Source organism: Lonchura striata, chromosome 20 (assembly GCF_050655825.1).
Source record: "Lonchura striata isolate lonStrDom1 chromosome 20, ASM5065582v1, whole genome shotgun sequence".
In the NCBI taxonomy this organism is placed as follows: Eukaryota; Metazoa; Chordata; class Aves; order Passeriformes; family Estrildidae; genus Lonchura; species Lonchura striata.
In genome coordinates, this window is record NC_140722.1 from 5585463 (window position 1) to 5601511 (window position 16049).

Sequence of the window (16049 nt, forward strand, 5' to 3'; positions counted from 1 at the left end):
AGGAAATGAAAAAAAAAAAGTTGGTGATAACCTTCTCAGACCATGGGATGGCCACTTATGGACACAGGGGAGTGAACCTTGATTAATTTAGGATTTGTGTGATGAGAAGCAGTTCACAGTTCAGTGCATTACAGATAACTCAGCTAATTGTAGCACTGTGATAGTAACAGCAAACTTTCCTTCTGAAATCACAGACAAGGAGAAGGGAATGGGAGTCCTGGGGAGAGAGAATGCCTTGGCAAACACCCCTAAGTCATTTACCTTTTTGGAGAAACCACATCAGTACCACAGCTACAGCCTGATGTTCGCTCTGGAGAGTGAACAGCAAATTCTCTGTGTCCTGCACTGAGCTGGAGGTGAGAGCCAGAGCTGTCTTTTCTTCTAGACAATAGCTTGCATGGATGCTGCTGATGGCAGAAAACATAACCCAGTGTATTCTGAGCTAGGAAATGCTACAAATCTGCATTTCCCTGTCAAAACTTACAGATTTTGAAGCAGTGTGTTTTAGATGAGATATGTTTGCCCATTTCTGTAGAAATCTTAATCAAAAAAGCATTGGCTCAGCCTGTGAGATGCTCCTAACTACTGCTATGTGTAGACTGTGAAGTTTGTTTCTGTGTTTCAAAACCTAATTGCTCAGTGAAACTACCTGAGTAAACTGGTTTCAGGACCAGAAAAGGCTCATAGCCATGCTTGTCTGGTAAGAGATCACACAAAGATAAAGCTGATGTTCATTCTAAAAGGTAAATTTGTCTTTTTACAGATCAAGGTGAATTTGTGGACTTTCCTCCGGGGTGATGCTATCAGGACAAGCTGTGAGGTTGGATGTCTGAAACAGATCAAGTCCATTTTCTAAACACCAGTACACAAGTAAGTGCTGTAAGTAAATTTCAAGCTAGAGAAAGCGAGCCAAAAATCACTTCTTGAGACATACATGAGTGAGCAGAATTACATGAAACTCTGCCTCTTCTGACAGCAACACTGAATATGGACAAGTGCATTTTGTGATGTGGCACTGCTGAGATGAGCCTGTTGAGAGGCAGGAGCTCAGGCAGGTGAGCTGATCTGTTGGGGAAATCCTTTACCAACAGCACTGCTGTCCTTGTGGTCTGCAGGCTCTGCAGGAACTGTCCTGTATATTTGAAGGTAGCATTTGGTGTGTTGAATTAGACAGGATTGAAGGCAGTCCCCAGCGTTAAGAACTGGGAACTGCCTGGCTGCTTCCAGTGAGTATCTGCCAGCCAGGGGAGGCAGGCAGCTGCACACCTGGTCTGCAGGACAGCAGATAAAGCAAGAGGAAGAAGGAAGGGAAATATTCTCTGTTAATTCAGGGGGGGGAGAGCGGCAGAAGGAAGCCCATGCACCTTTCAGCAGAACAGTTGTGAGCTGCTAGGTGTGAATCCCACAGCAGCCACTGTCATTGAGCATCCTGTAAGGTGAGGGGGGGTGACACTGCAATAAGCTCTTCAGCAGCATCTGCACCGACTCTCAGCCCCCTCTGGATACCCTTTGGAAATCTTCAGCGTGTTTTGTGTTTGTTTAGGAGCCAGAAACAAATGCTAGCAAATGCAAAGGTGTGAAATGTTGGCCAACCGATCTCAGCGTGCCCTACAAGGCACTGGAGGGAGGATTGCTCTAAGTGGATGATGAACTCAGTTCAGAGGCTGTTAAGTTAAAGCTTATTGCCCTCATTAACTGATGTGTGTAATGTGGTTTTGGGCTTCTAATATGGTAAAACCAACATTTTCCAAATGTTTTGTTGTCCTGTCTGTTATGTTTGGAGGGGAATTCAGTTTCTGTTTTGTGCTGGGTCAAATTCAGTGCAGAGATAAGATTTCTTCATGGAGTTTAGAATTTGGGATTACCTCTGTGAAAGCAGAGGCTGTCTGGGGCAATGTGCTGTGTCCTGTGTCAGAACCAGGAGGGAGCAGAGGTGCAGAAGGAGCAGGGTGCAGAGAGGTTTGTGCCTTTGCTGAGAACCAGTGCTGTGCTGAGAGCACTGGGGAGAAAAGCCAAGCCATGCAGGGGTCCCTGGCTGTGCTCCCTGAAGCTCTGCATGGCAGGAGGTCAGGCTGTACTGCTCTCAGCAGGGTGTCAATGAAGAAGGATGGCTCAGGTTTAGCTTCCCTGCCATTTAATAAGCCCTGCAGGATGAGGAGCACCCAGGTGAGGTGGAGCAGGATCAGGGAGCAGTTCAGATTCACCAGGTACCATTAGCTTGAGCTCAGGACTGACCCTGCAGGACTGGGCTGGTTTGCACAAAAAGATTTGAGTGTCTCTGCCATGTGCTCCTCATCATTTCCATTATCTGTGTGTTTCCTTTATCTGGGGTACCACAGCTCCTCCCTATGATGGACCACTGGCTCCATCATAATAGCTTTAATCTCTAGCTGTCTTGGGAGGGTCAGGTCAGGAGAGATTTGAGGTCCTCAGCCCTGAAGTAAAGCCCTCCCTGCTTCAGACAGGCCTGCAATTGAAACCAGCTGATCCCAAGTCCTTTGCAAACATTTCCATTTCAAACCACTGAAGTTTTATGTCTTTCTAATAAATTTTTTTCTTGAGCCTCATAAATCTCATAAAGATCTTGAACAGCTAGTAAATTTGGCCATTCAGATACACGTTTTCCAGTAAAGAGGATAATGGTTGCTGTTCCTGATGCCACCTCCCCTCCCCACCCCTTCAGCTGTAGGAATTCACCTCTTGCCTCTGGGCTGCTTGGGCCATGCTAAGAAAGGCAACACGTGCAGGTCTCGTTTGCAGGGAGGATCAGGGCATTGCTGGGTCTCTGCTACCCTTGCCTGTGACCTGAGCAAAGTCATTTGCTCTCCTCACATCTCGGATCAGAAGAAATAGGTTGATGTGCCCCTGCTCAGGGGGCTGGGAATCTTGCTCTGTTCAGGCTGGACAGAAAGTGTTCTCTGAGGCTTGGATTTCCAGGTGAGCTTGAAAGGACATGAATCCAAGGACAACATAAACCCAACACTCCTCAGACTCCATTTGGAAACACCAGGCAAAAGTGTTGAAGTTATTTAGAAAAACATGCTAGAGAAATAGAAAATTGCAAGCATATTTTCCCCTTCATTTGTTGTCTCCCAAATTCAAACAAGCTTATTTCCTTTCCTGCAATGCTGTTTTTGATAATCTTGTGCCAAAGGCACTGAATCTGTTCCTATTGCTGTCAATAGCAAGATGCCTGTTGCTTTTAATGGTTCAACTATTAAAACACCACATCCCAGTTGTCTGGCTGTGAGCAATCCTGAGCTATCGCAGTGACAATATGGAACCTTTTTCCTCTCTGAATGTTTCTCTGCAAAGTTTGACCATTTTGGCTGGGGTAAAACATGTGTCTATCTGGGATTCTTTCCAAGGATGAGATTTTGACAGCTGTGCTCATGTTGGCAAAAATCCTGACATCTTGTGCTTCGTTGAAATAGCAGATTCTTAGTGGAGAGGGGTGGGAATCCGATTTCATAGATGAACACTTATGAATTGAGGACTGTGAGCCTGGCTGAGCTCTTTTCACTTGGGGGAAAAGGTTGAACCCATCCTTTGGGAACAGGGTGGAGCCTGCCTTTCTTCCCATCCCCACCTGTGGGCACAGATGGCCGATGGGCAGTGGGGTGGCTGGAGCTCTGTGTGCTGCTGCCAGCTTTGTGCAGCAGTTTGGGACATGCCTTGGACTGCACCCACGGCAGAGGGAGTCAGCCTGCTTGCAGTCTATGCCTAATGATTTTCATTTACATATTGGATGTTTTGGGCACGACTGGTGGGCGGTGTTGGTGCGCTTTCAGTGAAAATCCACCTTTGCAACCCTGGTCAAAACTTGGCCTGATATTTCTGCCATAGAGCTGGTGAAAAACAAAGCCTTGCTATACTCTGAAATAGCCTGTTTTGGGGGTTTTATTTTCACTATTTTGATAAAGTTGATGGAGTGTTTTTTGTTTGTTTGTTTGTTTTTTTCCACTGGAATCTCCATCTTGAACTGGAGAAATATTTCCCACAAATGCTGTAATTATTCAAAGCTGATATATTTTTGCAGTAACCTTCAATCTGATGAACTGTCACTTTTCTGATAAAGAATCACTTATTTGGAGACTAGAATTCCTATTATCTCGACAAATAGGGAATGGTGGCACAGAAAATTGTGTCACGAGGTCACCCAAGAACTCCACATCAGAGGCAAGGATAAACGGGAATGGGTCTGATAAAAATTTTTCAGAAGATAGTTTGCAAATATTATATTATTTCAAACTTACCAGTGGCCAGAGAGTTCCTTTATATTTTACCAAGAAAAATAAATTAGAGAAAAAAGTAACAATGTTTTAAAACCATGTCAAAAATTATTTTCCATGTCTGGTATTTCACTGGAAATCAAAGAAAAATACTTTTTAAAACACAAACAAGATAGCAGTCAAACAACAAACCCTGAACAATACACGCCTCCTATTGTAAACTATTCAAACAGTTTTGCTCAGGAAAGGTTTTAGCTTAGGGTTAGACACACAGAGTCAGACATTCCTGCTTGCATCCATGGCAAATGTGACATCTTTTATGTAACAGTTAAAGGAAAAGCAGCCAATCTGTCTCACATCCATCCTTGCTGTGCATTAAGTGATGTATACGGATATTTATTATCCATCAGAAAGCACTTGGGCACCCTTTTCATGTGTTTGATCCCTCAAGCCTTTTCTAAGGATTTGGGAGGCTGCTGAAAGACAGATGAATCAGATTTGAAATGGTAAATTTTGGGACAGTCCCAGAATAAGGAAACGTGAATGTTTGGGTGGCTGCACATGGCTGTGGTGGCAGGAGAGGTGAAGGTGAGCTCTGGGTTATTTATCTTTGCACAGCCTGGCCTTGTCAGCTGAGTGGCCAAAAATGTGATCAGGAGCTACAAAATTAAATGGGAAAAGCTGCTCCTCCTATACTTTGTTTATGGGAGAAGGGGTTAGGAGGCCAACAAAGGACACTGTTCTTGCATGGGAGGATTGGTCAGCAGGGACTGACCGATGGCCTTAGAGGCCCTTTCAAAGCCATGCCTTAATGACAAGCTCTTCCCTTCCTCTCCCACTTGTTTTTTGAAAACTAGGGCAAATATTAGCACAACTGTGAGTGTTGGGCTGCTGTGCTGGAGTGCTTCTAACCCATGTTAGCTTGATTAAAACACTGTTTCTATGCTGAGAAATTCCAGTGGCATGTGTACCATAAATTAAACAGTAATTTCAACTTTAAGTTGTTTTCTAGTTCTGCAGCAGATCTGTTTACTCAGGAATAGCATAAGGCAGATGTCTTCATCTTTGCTGATTCTTAACAGGTCGCAGGCATTGACTTTAAATAGCTAAAAGCCTTTAAAATAATTTTAAAACAGGCTTCTCCCTCCCCTGCAGACCTTAACCTTTGGTTGCCCTTAACTAGAAATGCCCAGGATAACATGATCCTAAAACAGACTATATAAACCAAGGAGAAGCTTTAAATATATAATGTGATCATTACCTGAAACCAGCAAAGAGGTTGGAATAATCATTGCTCATGTTTACACTTCAGCATTTCAGTGGGTTGTGTTCAATCCTTTAATGATGATGATTAAAAACATACAGGAAACACACAGTAATTAAAGAGAGCACTTAACCGTAATTCTGAAAGCACAGAGGCAGCTTTGAAGTGGAACTGGACACAGTGTCTGTTGCCAAAACATTGCAGGAATTGGAGCACCAGGTAGCTGGTAATTGCAGGTACCACACCACGTCTGTTTTGGCACCTGCAGCATCCTCCTCCAGCACCAACCTCAGAATCACTTCTGGTACTCAGCGAGATCCTGCAGCCCAGAAAGAGCTGACTGATGGGGCCTGGGGGAGCAGCAAATACTCTGATTTTTAATTTACATAAAGCCAAAGCTGAATTTGGGCTTGTTTCTCCACGGGGGACTTTTTGAAGGTGAGGTAATGTTTAGGAAGAGGGCAGGAGGAGGAAATTTGGGGTGACAGCAGAGAGTGGGCACTGGTTCAGGTGCCTTGCCCTGCCAAAGCTTCAGTGTGGGGACTGAGATGAAAGGGAGTTCTCAAGCCACAAGGTCCAAACCTTGTGTTTTAGGAGTGTTTCTGTGGGTGAAGGACAGGGACATGTTTTGTGGAATGGATTCCTTTGTTTGTTTTCCCCATTTGAAACAACAAAAATACTCTTATTATAATAAATGCAGAAGGATGAGTGATGAGGTTTGTGCTGCAAAATCATGTTTCCTGGAGAAGTCCTCCTGTTTTCTGTTGCTTAATTTCATCTGAAAAGGGAAAAGGGAGGGCATGGAGGCTGGGGAGAGCACAGCTACTTTCTTGGAAGTACTTTTCCAAGCATAGAGATGGGCCTTCCCAGGAGGGAGCAGTTGAGCTCTGTGTAAGGAGAGCAGAGTTCAGAACAGGTCCTAATGTTTTTTTGGGGCTGAAAGGGATTCACTTTTGGTCATTGTCCCTTAATTTTCTACTCCATATGTTTTGATAATTTTCTCTGCAAACCCAAATTCAGGTTCTGCCCTTGTGCTGATGCCACAGATGCTTTCACCACATGAGTTCCACTTCTGTGTCGTTCCTGTCCCCGACAATGTCTCCTTGAAGACCAGCTATCAGCTAATGCTCAACATGCCCCAAACAAGACCTTTCCCTCCTAGATCTCCCAAGCAACATGGATAATATGATCCTGCCTGTCACTCAGACCTGTGGGTGGTATCTTTGACTCCTGTCTCTAGGTTCATACCTGCAGGCAATGTCAAACTCTGGCCACTTGTGTCTGTGTAGCCCCTCTAAAATATTGCCATTTCTGTCCTCACTCCTGGCTCACATGCTTGCCCAGGCTGTCATTACTGTGCTCCTCAATCACTGGTACCACATTGCTGATTATGGCCCTGGCAAATCCAATCTCACCCTGTTCATGCATGTTCTTCATGCTCCAAAAAAAATCACTTGCCTTGCCTGCCTGTCACCCCTCTTGCTGCATCTCTCTTGCAAGTGTCTGCTCTTGGCCATATCAAACATAATCTATTTGATATTTCCCCCAAAAAAGGGACCTTTTTCTACCCAATACAGTATTTTTGTTTAAGATGCCAGTTTTGGCCTCTGATCAACCTACTGTGCCACTCTGTGTTCCCCAGAGCTGTTAAAATCTGAAAGCACCCTCACCCATTTCCCTGTGCTGTTAAGGCAGCTGCATCACTCAGTTTGTCCTCAAAACCTATTTTTCTTAGCTGGCTGTAAACCCTTCAGAGCAGTGGGGCTGTTGGTGTGATGAGCTCTGGTGGCTGTGTGAGCAGAGCTGGTGGCCCTGGTCTGGAGCATCAGCTGCCAGGTTTTGGCTTGGTGTGGAGACTCCCTGGTTCAGAACCACCCCTTTGTGCTGGCTTTGCATGGTGTCTGCCACCTGGGTTACTGCCCCACAAAGAGAATCCACAGCTGCTGTGGTAATATGAAATAATAATAATAACAATTGGAAAAGCAAGCATTAATAGCACTGTGTTTGTTGTTGCCCCTGCAACACTGTGCAAGCATTGGTCCTGGAGGAAGTTGGTGGGTTTTACTTTCTTGGGAAAAAATGTGGTGGAGAGAATTCCCGCCCCTACTCCACATCTCTTTCACAGGCCCTTTTCATTGCTTCATCAAACATTGAAATGAAGGGAAAGGATTAAAAAACAAGATTATAAGTGGTAGGCCCAGCATTATGCAATTTTGCTTCTGGGTCTTCTATCCACTCTGTTCAGAAATCATTGCTGGGGACTTTCAGAAAGTGAGTTGGAGTTTGTGAGATGAGACAGGGGAATGTCATTGATCCACATCTGATTTTATTCCTTTTATCTTGTTGAGGTGTTCCATGGAGAAGCCTGGCATTGTACATGGAGTGCCCAGTACCTCGGGCTGTGTAGGGCAGGAACAAATGCACCCTGGTGGGGCTCTGCAGCACCTCTGCAACTGCATTCCAGCTCAGAATCTCCTGAAGCCACCAGCCACGTGAAACCAGGACAAACAAAGATTTTGCCTATGAAACAAAAAAATAAAAATCAGATGCCAAAATATCAGGCTGCAAAACCAGACTGCCGAGCAGTTCTTCCTGTGAGAAGGGAGGACTCTGGTGAAAACAAAAAAAAAATAATAATTTTTTATTTAATCCTGTGTTGGGAACAAAGGTCGCTGCCTCTGCAGCAGCCAAGTGCGTAGCCCAAGGCCAGTCAACATCTTGAGCCTTCTCTGTGGCTTTGGGACCTTTTACAAAAGCTGGGCACTCTTCCAGCCCTGAGCTGTAGGAAGGACAGTTGACCCATGTTGCACCTGGAGTACCTCAGCCTGATTCATTTTCACATAAAGCTTTGTCTAGGTTTATTTTATTTAATGGGCTGCCTTTTTTTTTTTTTTTTTTTTTTCTGGTTATACTGTCACAGGAAATTCTCACTGTTCTATTACCTTTTTCCTGTTGGAACTAGCCTTAAAATAAAATGAATAAATAAATACATACACATACATATAAAAATATGCAGACAGGAAAGCCATTCAGATCTGCAGAGGCCTTGATAACGTTGCTGATGAGGTTGCCAGCTTTCCCCATGTCTGAGCTGAACAATTCTCCACCACCCTCTCAACCCCTGGGAACCTAAGGGGAGGTAGTTGTGAAATTTCTAATTCTGACTACAGGTGTCTAGTTTGAAAGACACCACATGCCATGCTGTAACCTCATTTAGGAAAAGGGTAATTAAATAAAAATACAGATGTGTTACAGTCACAGTTCCTGAACATCTGAAATGCCCATTGGTTTTAAAAAAGTAAAGAATAAATCTCTCTACAAGAGCATTATCCTCTCATCTGTTGTAATATTATTCAGTATTAGTATTTTAAATAAGAAACATAGTTTTGAATGTCAACATCTGCTCTTAACCCTCTCTTTAAAGCAGGAACACTGTGTTTGAAAACAAACAAGACTGGAATGCCTAAACTCCCCTCCTTCTTCTGCTCTGTGTATCCAAATATCCCTTCCAGTGTTTACTAGTTGCACATTCTGCTCCATCATTTGGTGGTTTTAAGGTGCTGTAGATTACCAAAACCTGAGGAGTTATTAGACCTGCTCAGCTTTGTCATAACAAATCAGATAGGCACTGATCTTACCCTTTTGAATCATTAGCTTGAGAAGTGTAAATGCCACTATATTCTGGATAAATTACTTGAAAAGATTATTTTGAAAAAGATTAGCCAGCTTTGAGATGAACTGTTTGCTGCTCAGTAATAATGATGATGGTAGTAATGATAACAATAAACTAACTACAGAATTCAGCTGGTCCCAGTCCAGTAAAATATTTAACCCCAAGCATAACTTTCTAAGTGTTTGCATCTCTGCAGCAGGGCTGAGCACAGACTGCAGCTCTTTGCTCTATTGCTGCTTGACTCCAGCATGTGCTGCTCCTGATTTTTATTTGAGTTAAACTGTTTCTGGGTTTGACCATGGAATAAACCTTTAGGATTGGTAGATTCTGAAGAATTGCTAATATATTAATTATCCGGCATAATTCAGGGTGTTGCCACAACAGCTGAGTAGTGTTACTGCCCTGATTGTTTACCACATATTTTACAAAGTTGTTGGTCTCTCCTTGCCACTGCTTAAGCTCCTTTACTCTTGTGCTGCCTGAGGGAAGAGGATCCACAGCTGTGAGTGGAGACTTGACCTTGGAGGAAGAGTGTGGAGGTACCAAGCCTGGTGCCATTACTGTGAATATTACTGTGAACCTTTCCAGAAATGCAGGGGGTTTTCCTAAAGCCTGAGCAGTTGTAGTTGTGCTATTTCTTTGAACTCATGCTTTTATTATACCAAAATTACACCCCAGTACATTGGTTCTCTAGAGAGATGCAAACCCACGTGTTTCTAGTCTTCATGATGTGGTGGAAGAAAGCTTAAAACACAATGTGGTTGTTATGTCCTAGGCTTCAAAATTGAAAAACACATTAAAAATCTTCTGTGTTTCTTAATAATTTTTCAGGATTTTCAAGCCAATTTCAAGCCTTTCTGGGACCTGACAGGATTTGAGCACTTTGTTCTTGGCAATTCCTTGAGGCCCTGAAGCCTAGCTTATGGGGGATCAGATTTCTATAGAACTTTACAGAAATTCATTCTTCCTTGCTGTGCTGAGCATTATAGAAACACCTCACAAGAAAGGGTAAGGCCATTAAAATGACAGCCAAAGAGCAGGAGCCACAACTGCAACAGGTTTTATCAGCTCAGACCCCACTTTGCAGCATTCACATAGGAGCAGAGCCCTAAAGCAGCACACAGCTCCTACATCACAACTCAGAGATGCTGCCACTCTGAGCTTCAGGCTGCTGGGGGATCTCTCCAGCCTCAATCCTTCCACTCCTCTGTATTTTCAGCCATCTGAGAGCATCAGCAAACAGAGGGGAACAAAGATCCCCAGCAGGCTCCTGAGAGTCCTGGCTTTCCAACTGGACTCCTTGGGTTATTCTGAAACACCTACAAATATGTGAGGATCCTGCCATTGTCTCAACTGGTCTTTGAATCAGGGGCTCTTAAACAGAGGATATGCCATTCTTCTTTTGTTCCACACTCCCATAACGCTCTTAAAAGAAAACAAAGGCAAAAAAAACCCCCAAGTAAAAACCAAACTTAAGATATGCCGTCAGCTTTACCCCAACAGCCAGAGGTGGAAGGGATGGTCAGCCAAGATTAAAGTCCTAAGCTTTGTGATTTCTCCCTGTGACTTATGGCTGCATGTCACTAGCAGTAAGTAAAGCAAAAATGCAGTAGCTAGACTTGTGTTCTGTTCAATTGCCTGGGGCCCCAGCTGAAATTTAATAAGCAAATGCAAGATTTTAGTGCTTTGGAATGGAAAGTTGATGGTAACTTCTTTCTGCAGCCCCTGTTTAAGTGATGTATCACATGTATGGCTTGTGCAGTGCACCTTGGATGAATCCAGCTCTGCTCTTGTGCTGTTCCTCTCCCAGGCTGCAGCCAGGTAAATCTTCAGGTCACAGAGCAAGCTGGTACTGAATGCAGTTATGGCTGGGATATCTTCCCTGCAGCTCCATTGACATGGATTAGGAGAATCCCAATGGCTGTGGCAGGTGAGACATTCTGTACTGACTTTTTTGAAGTCAGGGGGTTACTAAGTCATGCTCAGGGTTGGCTTATGGAACATAGATACTTTGGGGCATTCTTCAGATTTGAAAACACAAAGTTCTTCTTTGGAATTCTCTGAAATTATTAATTTCGTTTTTATTATTTTTTGAGACAGAAATTTTTATTGCTCACATCCAACTCACTAGTGAGGATGGAGAACCCTCTCATGGGAAAATGAGAAAAGCTCCTTATTTTAAATATCCATTACTTCTGTTCCCTGCTCAGGAATGGGTGAGGAGTGCATGCTCTCCTCTGCTGCCAGCTTCTGTTTTGCTGTATCTGTTATTTTACAGTTTCTTCACTATGATGGCTCACAGAAACTTGTCAGCTGTTCCTCATCTCTCTCCAAGCATGAAAATCTAGTCTTGAGGGGTGTGTTTAGAATCAGATCATATCAGGAGCTGTTGGCAGGAGTGCACTGGGATGGCAAAGGGAGCTTTACCCTTTTCCCAGCTCCCTGCTACTGTTTCCCATTAGTACCAGCTGGCAGAGCCCATTTGTCAGGGATTTTCTATGTGTTACGCAATACTTCCAATATCCATGGCTGTCTTTAGGAGACAAGGAGGCTGAACAGCTCTCAAGAAGTGGTGAATTCAGCCTAACCAGGTAAAAATAAAAGGATCCTCTTTACCTCACACAATTGACTAACCCAACTTTGTCCTTCCACCACGTGCAGGTGATGTGCAAAGGGCCAGAAAAGCATGGAGACCTCCCTCTAGGGAAACACATCAAAACTAGCCATGATCTTTGTGCTCCTTGGTACCTCTTGCATGGTTTTACCAGGATAGGGCCCAAGTTGATGTTGTTTCACTGTGCTTATACAGCCAGTGAGGACAGAAATTACATAAACTCTTTAAAAAACCATGTTTCTGTTTCAGCAAAGTCTTTCAAGTTCAGTCACTGAAAGGTCCCCCATGATAATAAACCCCTGTCATTCCTTTTGCCTTCTCATCCGTGTGTTTATTTCTGTTTGCTCCTTTCTTTTTTGCAGATGGCAGATAACTCTTGTCAGTGCTTTTTTGGCTTTGCAGCCTTTTCTCAAGCATCTTTCCTTTTGTATCTCCAGCAATGTGCAAATCTGGTGGTTTGCTATTTCTGCTAAGCGTATTTCTTTTCCATGCTGTCTCATTGTCTCAGTCTTGTGCTTTTTTGCTGGGTGAAAGAAGAGACAAATTTCCAGTAGGCAAAAAATAAACCAGCCCCAGCTCATGAAAAAAAATGAACCCTTTTTAATCACTGCTATAAAATGTAATGGTTTGGTGCAAGTGCCTTGTCAAGGTTGGAAGACTGACCAATAGGTCCCAGAGAAACATCTTTTGATCTATCTCCTGGATCAATTGGAATTTTATTACACATGAGGAGAACAATACTGCACGAGCCCTTGAAGTGGAGCGAACACAGATGACATTTTTATTCATTCTCAGCCAGATTGCCTGGTATTGTGTCCCTTCTGTGAAAAATGACACTCTGGCAACAGGCCACTGACTGCAAAGCATCTTGGCATGGGCCTCCTGTTTGTCTCAGCCTGAGCTGAGCATCACCAGAGATGCCAGACTGCTGGCCACGAGCTGAGGGTGTTAAAGCACCATCTTTATCAGCATCTCACTGCCATTTTTTGGTAGGAAATACTTGAGGGAGGAGGGGTAGCTCCTGACTGTTTGGATATTTGGTAGCATCAGCAATGGAAGTTGGCTCTCCCTTTGGGACGAGCAGCAGCTCTCCTGGCTGACAGGGATGTTTGTCGGAGTTTGTCACATTTATCACAGTCCTGCCAACCCGAAAAACATTACTTCTCAGAACTTCTGAGTCTGTGCTTCCCATCCTCCTTTTTTTTCCTGGTGTCTCAAAAGTAATGTTTAAAAGTGTTCAAGGGATTAGGAAGACAAATCTGATTGGCTTCCAGTTTTATCTGAGCCATCATAGTTGCTGCAACATAGGCAAAACCTCATGAATTTCTTTCAGACTTTTCAGAGGGCAATCCCTCAGTTTGTCTGACAGGGAGGTGTCCTGGCATGTCTGGGGACAGGTCACACACAGGTCACACTATTCAGGACCCTTGGCTGTCAAAACTGGGTGTAATACTGAGACATTTCCATCATTATAGAATAGTCCATATCATAAATAATTTTTCTGATGTCCCTGTTGAGTCTTTCTGTCTTCTGAGAAAAGAGTTTAAATGAAGCAAGTGGAGGATTTTCTTCTTCCAAGCACAACAGTTTAACCCACCTGGACCCATTCCTGTGTAACCCACTCCACCTTAGCCAGCCCTGGCATGGGCATTGACTGGCTGATGTTCTTCCAACCCTAACTATTCTGTTATTCTGTGAACTATTAATTTTGTAAGGTGCTCAGATTTTTATTCAATTTAAATATTTTTTGTTCCATCCAAGTAGGAGTGTGGCAAGGTGTGAAACAACCTTCACTGTGCACTAGGAGACACCAGACTGGAAACTGGATGTGAATTTGTCCTGCCTGCTGGAACCAGGCTCCCTCTGTGCCTACTGCTGTAGAATGGGTATTTCCCTAACAAAATAGTTGCATTTTTCTGAAAGAAGGACAGTATCTTTGCCTTCAGCTCTGATGCAGTGTGACATGTACCGTAGGACCTGTCATCATTCATGAAGTCAGTTCTGTTTCAATGTTAATAAGTCCTTAATCAAGACATTTGTTTCATACAGGATGTCACATTTAGCAGGGAATTGTCAAATGCTTGAAAACTGGAATCACAGGAGCACTGTTTAATGCTAAGTGGTATCTGCATCATCTCTGAAGCTGGAACATGCCAGGAAAACATCCTTCACATTCTGCACTAGTATTTCCAAGCTTTCAGGACCAATCATGGGTTGGCTGGGTATGTACACTAATTCCCTCTGTTTATGTGTGGCATATGATTATATCCTATATTTAGTAACTTGTTCTCACATTGCTTATCTGTTCCTTTTTTTTTCTGGGTTTTTTTTTTTTTTTTTTTTTTGCTTTTTAAAATAATACTGTGCAGCATTGCACCAGTCACTTAAAACCAAGATTGGCACTCTCAGTCTAATAGAAAATAACTGAAATTTGAAACTGGTGCTCCTCATTCTAGTGTGTTTGTGATATGTAAGGGAAAAGAAGAGGCTTGAGCCAAGCAGCTGCTGGTGGGATTAAGTGGGAAGCTGTCCAGAGAGACCAGGTTTATGATTATCATCTCCTGGTCTTGATGTTGTCTTCAAGAGGAATAGAGCTAAGGGCTACAATAGTATCTGTAATATCTAGTTCCTCTAAGTCTTTTCCATTTGAAAAGAAGAAAAGGAAGTTATAGTGAATTCATGGCAAATATTGTCCCAATGAATTTTCCTCCTTTTATTTAAATTACATGTAATAGTGTTCCTGTTTCTGTCTGCAAATAGGTGCATCACAGTGCCAGTGGAAATAGGAAACACATCTGTACGTGGCCCATCTGTTGCTATAAAGTAATGTCAGTATGTACAAAATATCTGCAAAGTGGAAGATTGAGAAGGTTTTTTTTTTTGCCTTAGGGAACCATTTGTGTTTATATTTTAACTCTGCTGTACTGTTCTGTCTTTTTCATGAGCCAGACCCCTTGTGGTAGATTTGTGAAGACACAGAAGGAGTCCTGGTCATATCTGTGGGCAAACCATTTTGGTTTGGGGTTTTCCCCAGTTTCTGTTCTGAAAAAGTCAGTAAAGAATAGTTTAAAAAAAGAGTTATAAAACACTACTGCAGATTATATTTTGTGTTTCCACACTCATTCCTGGTTCCAATCAGTTGATCAAAAATACTGAATGTATTAAGGGTCCATGTTTTCTTAAAAAAAAAAAAAAAAGTTGTGTTCTCCTAAAAGCTCTCTTTTCCCTATAAAATGTTCTATTTGAATTTAGTCCAAGTCATAATGAGTGCTGGAGCAATTAAAGTATCAGCCACTATAAGGAGCCTTGGGAGCACAGGAGACAGATAGGATCAGGGTTTAAGCTACTTAAATACCTTTTATGAGAAATAAAGATTTCACAAACCTCAGTTTCAAACAAAATAGTTGACATATGCTAAGCTCAAAGTACTAAACTTCTCCTGCCCTCTCCCACTAAACAAATAGCGATCTATGAAATATTTAAACTTTATATCTGCAGGAAGAAAGAAAACACTTTGTTTCTATTTAAAAATTTTTTGGCAGGTGCTCAGATATTTATGATAATGGGATCATAAAATGACATGGAAAGGTTAGTAGGAAGGTGTGGTGGGAATTTTGAGTGTGACTTTGTAAAATGTCGCTTTGTTAAATCTTACTCAAACTGAAGCCAAGGTGTTTGTTCATTTACATGGCCTTATATAGTTATTGTGCATTAGGAAACTCTTAAATCAACAAAGTGTTTGTGTGTAGGGCTGGATCAGGCCTTCACATGCTGCAATCAGTTAAATTCCTTTAAGAAAGGAAAAGCCTTTTAAATTAACACATACTATTAAGTGGGTAAGTGCTCTAAGTATATTTTAATTTAATTTAGATTTAGCAGCAACATTTTTCCCATACTAATTAAATGCCAGTTTGTTATTAAGAAAATATTTATTGAAGTTGAACTTGGTGATAGATACATATCTATCACATCACTGTTAAACCTCATTAAATAGTGTTTTAATTGCAATTTGTTTTTAATTACCATTCATTAAGCATATTATTAAATCTAAATTGCATGCTTATGAAAGACGGGTTTGCCAATACAAGTGGCTGAGTCCCTTAACTACTGCCTTGCTTTTAGGTTCCCATAATTTGAAGTGTGTAGGGTGAAAGTTTGATCTATTTATATTATTTCTATTATTATCTCCCTCACTGCCTGTGTCTCCCATCTTTATTAACAGAATTAATAACATCTGAGGCAGTCAACAGATATAAAAGGAAAACA

The 16049-nt window shown here is 42.4% G+C and overlaps 1 long non-coding RNA gene across 3 annotated transcripts in view; it reads left to right on the plus strand.

The window, feature by feature from the left end:
• Positions 1–16049, plus strand: part of LOC146765711 (uncharacterized) — a 335663-nt gene that overhangs the window by 191598 nt on the left and 128016 nt on the right. For 2 of the 3 annotated variants that reach the window (XR_014949630.1, XR_014949632.1), the window contains exons 8-9: positions 195–356; positions 764–870. This is a non-coding gene — a long non-coding RNA (uncharacterized LOC146765711). Of the gene's footprint in view, positions 1–194; positions 357–763; positions 871–10000; positions 10178–10979; positions 11100–13832; positions 14006–16049 lie in introns of all 3 variants that reach the window. The other variant, XR_014949631.1, reaches the window with a different exon arrangement.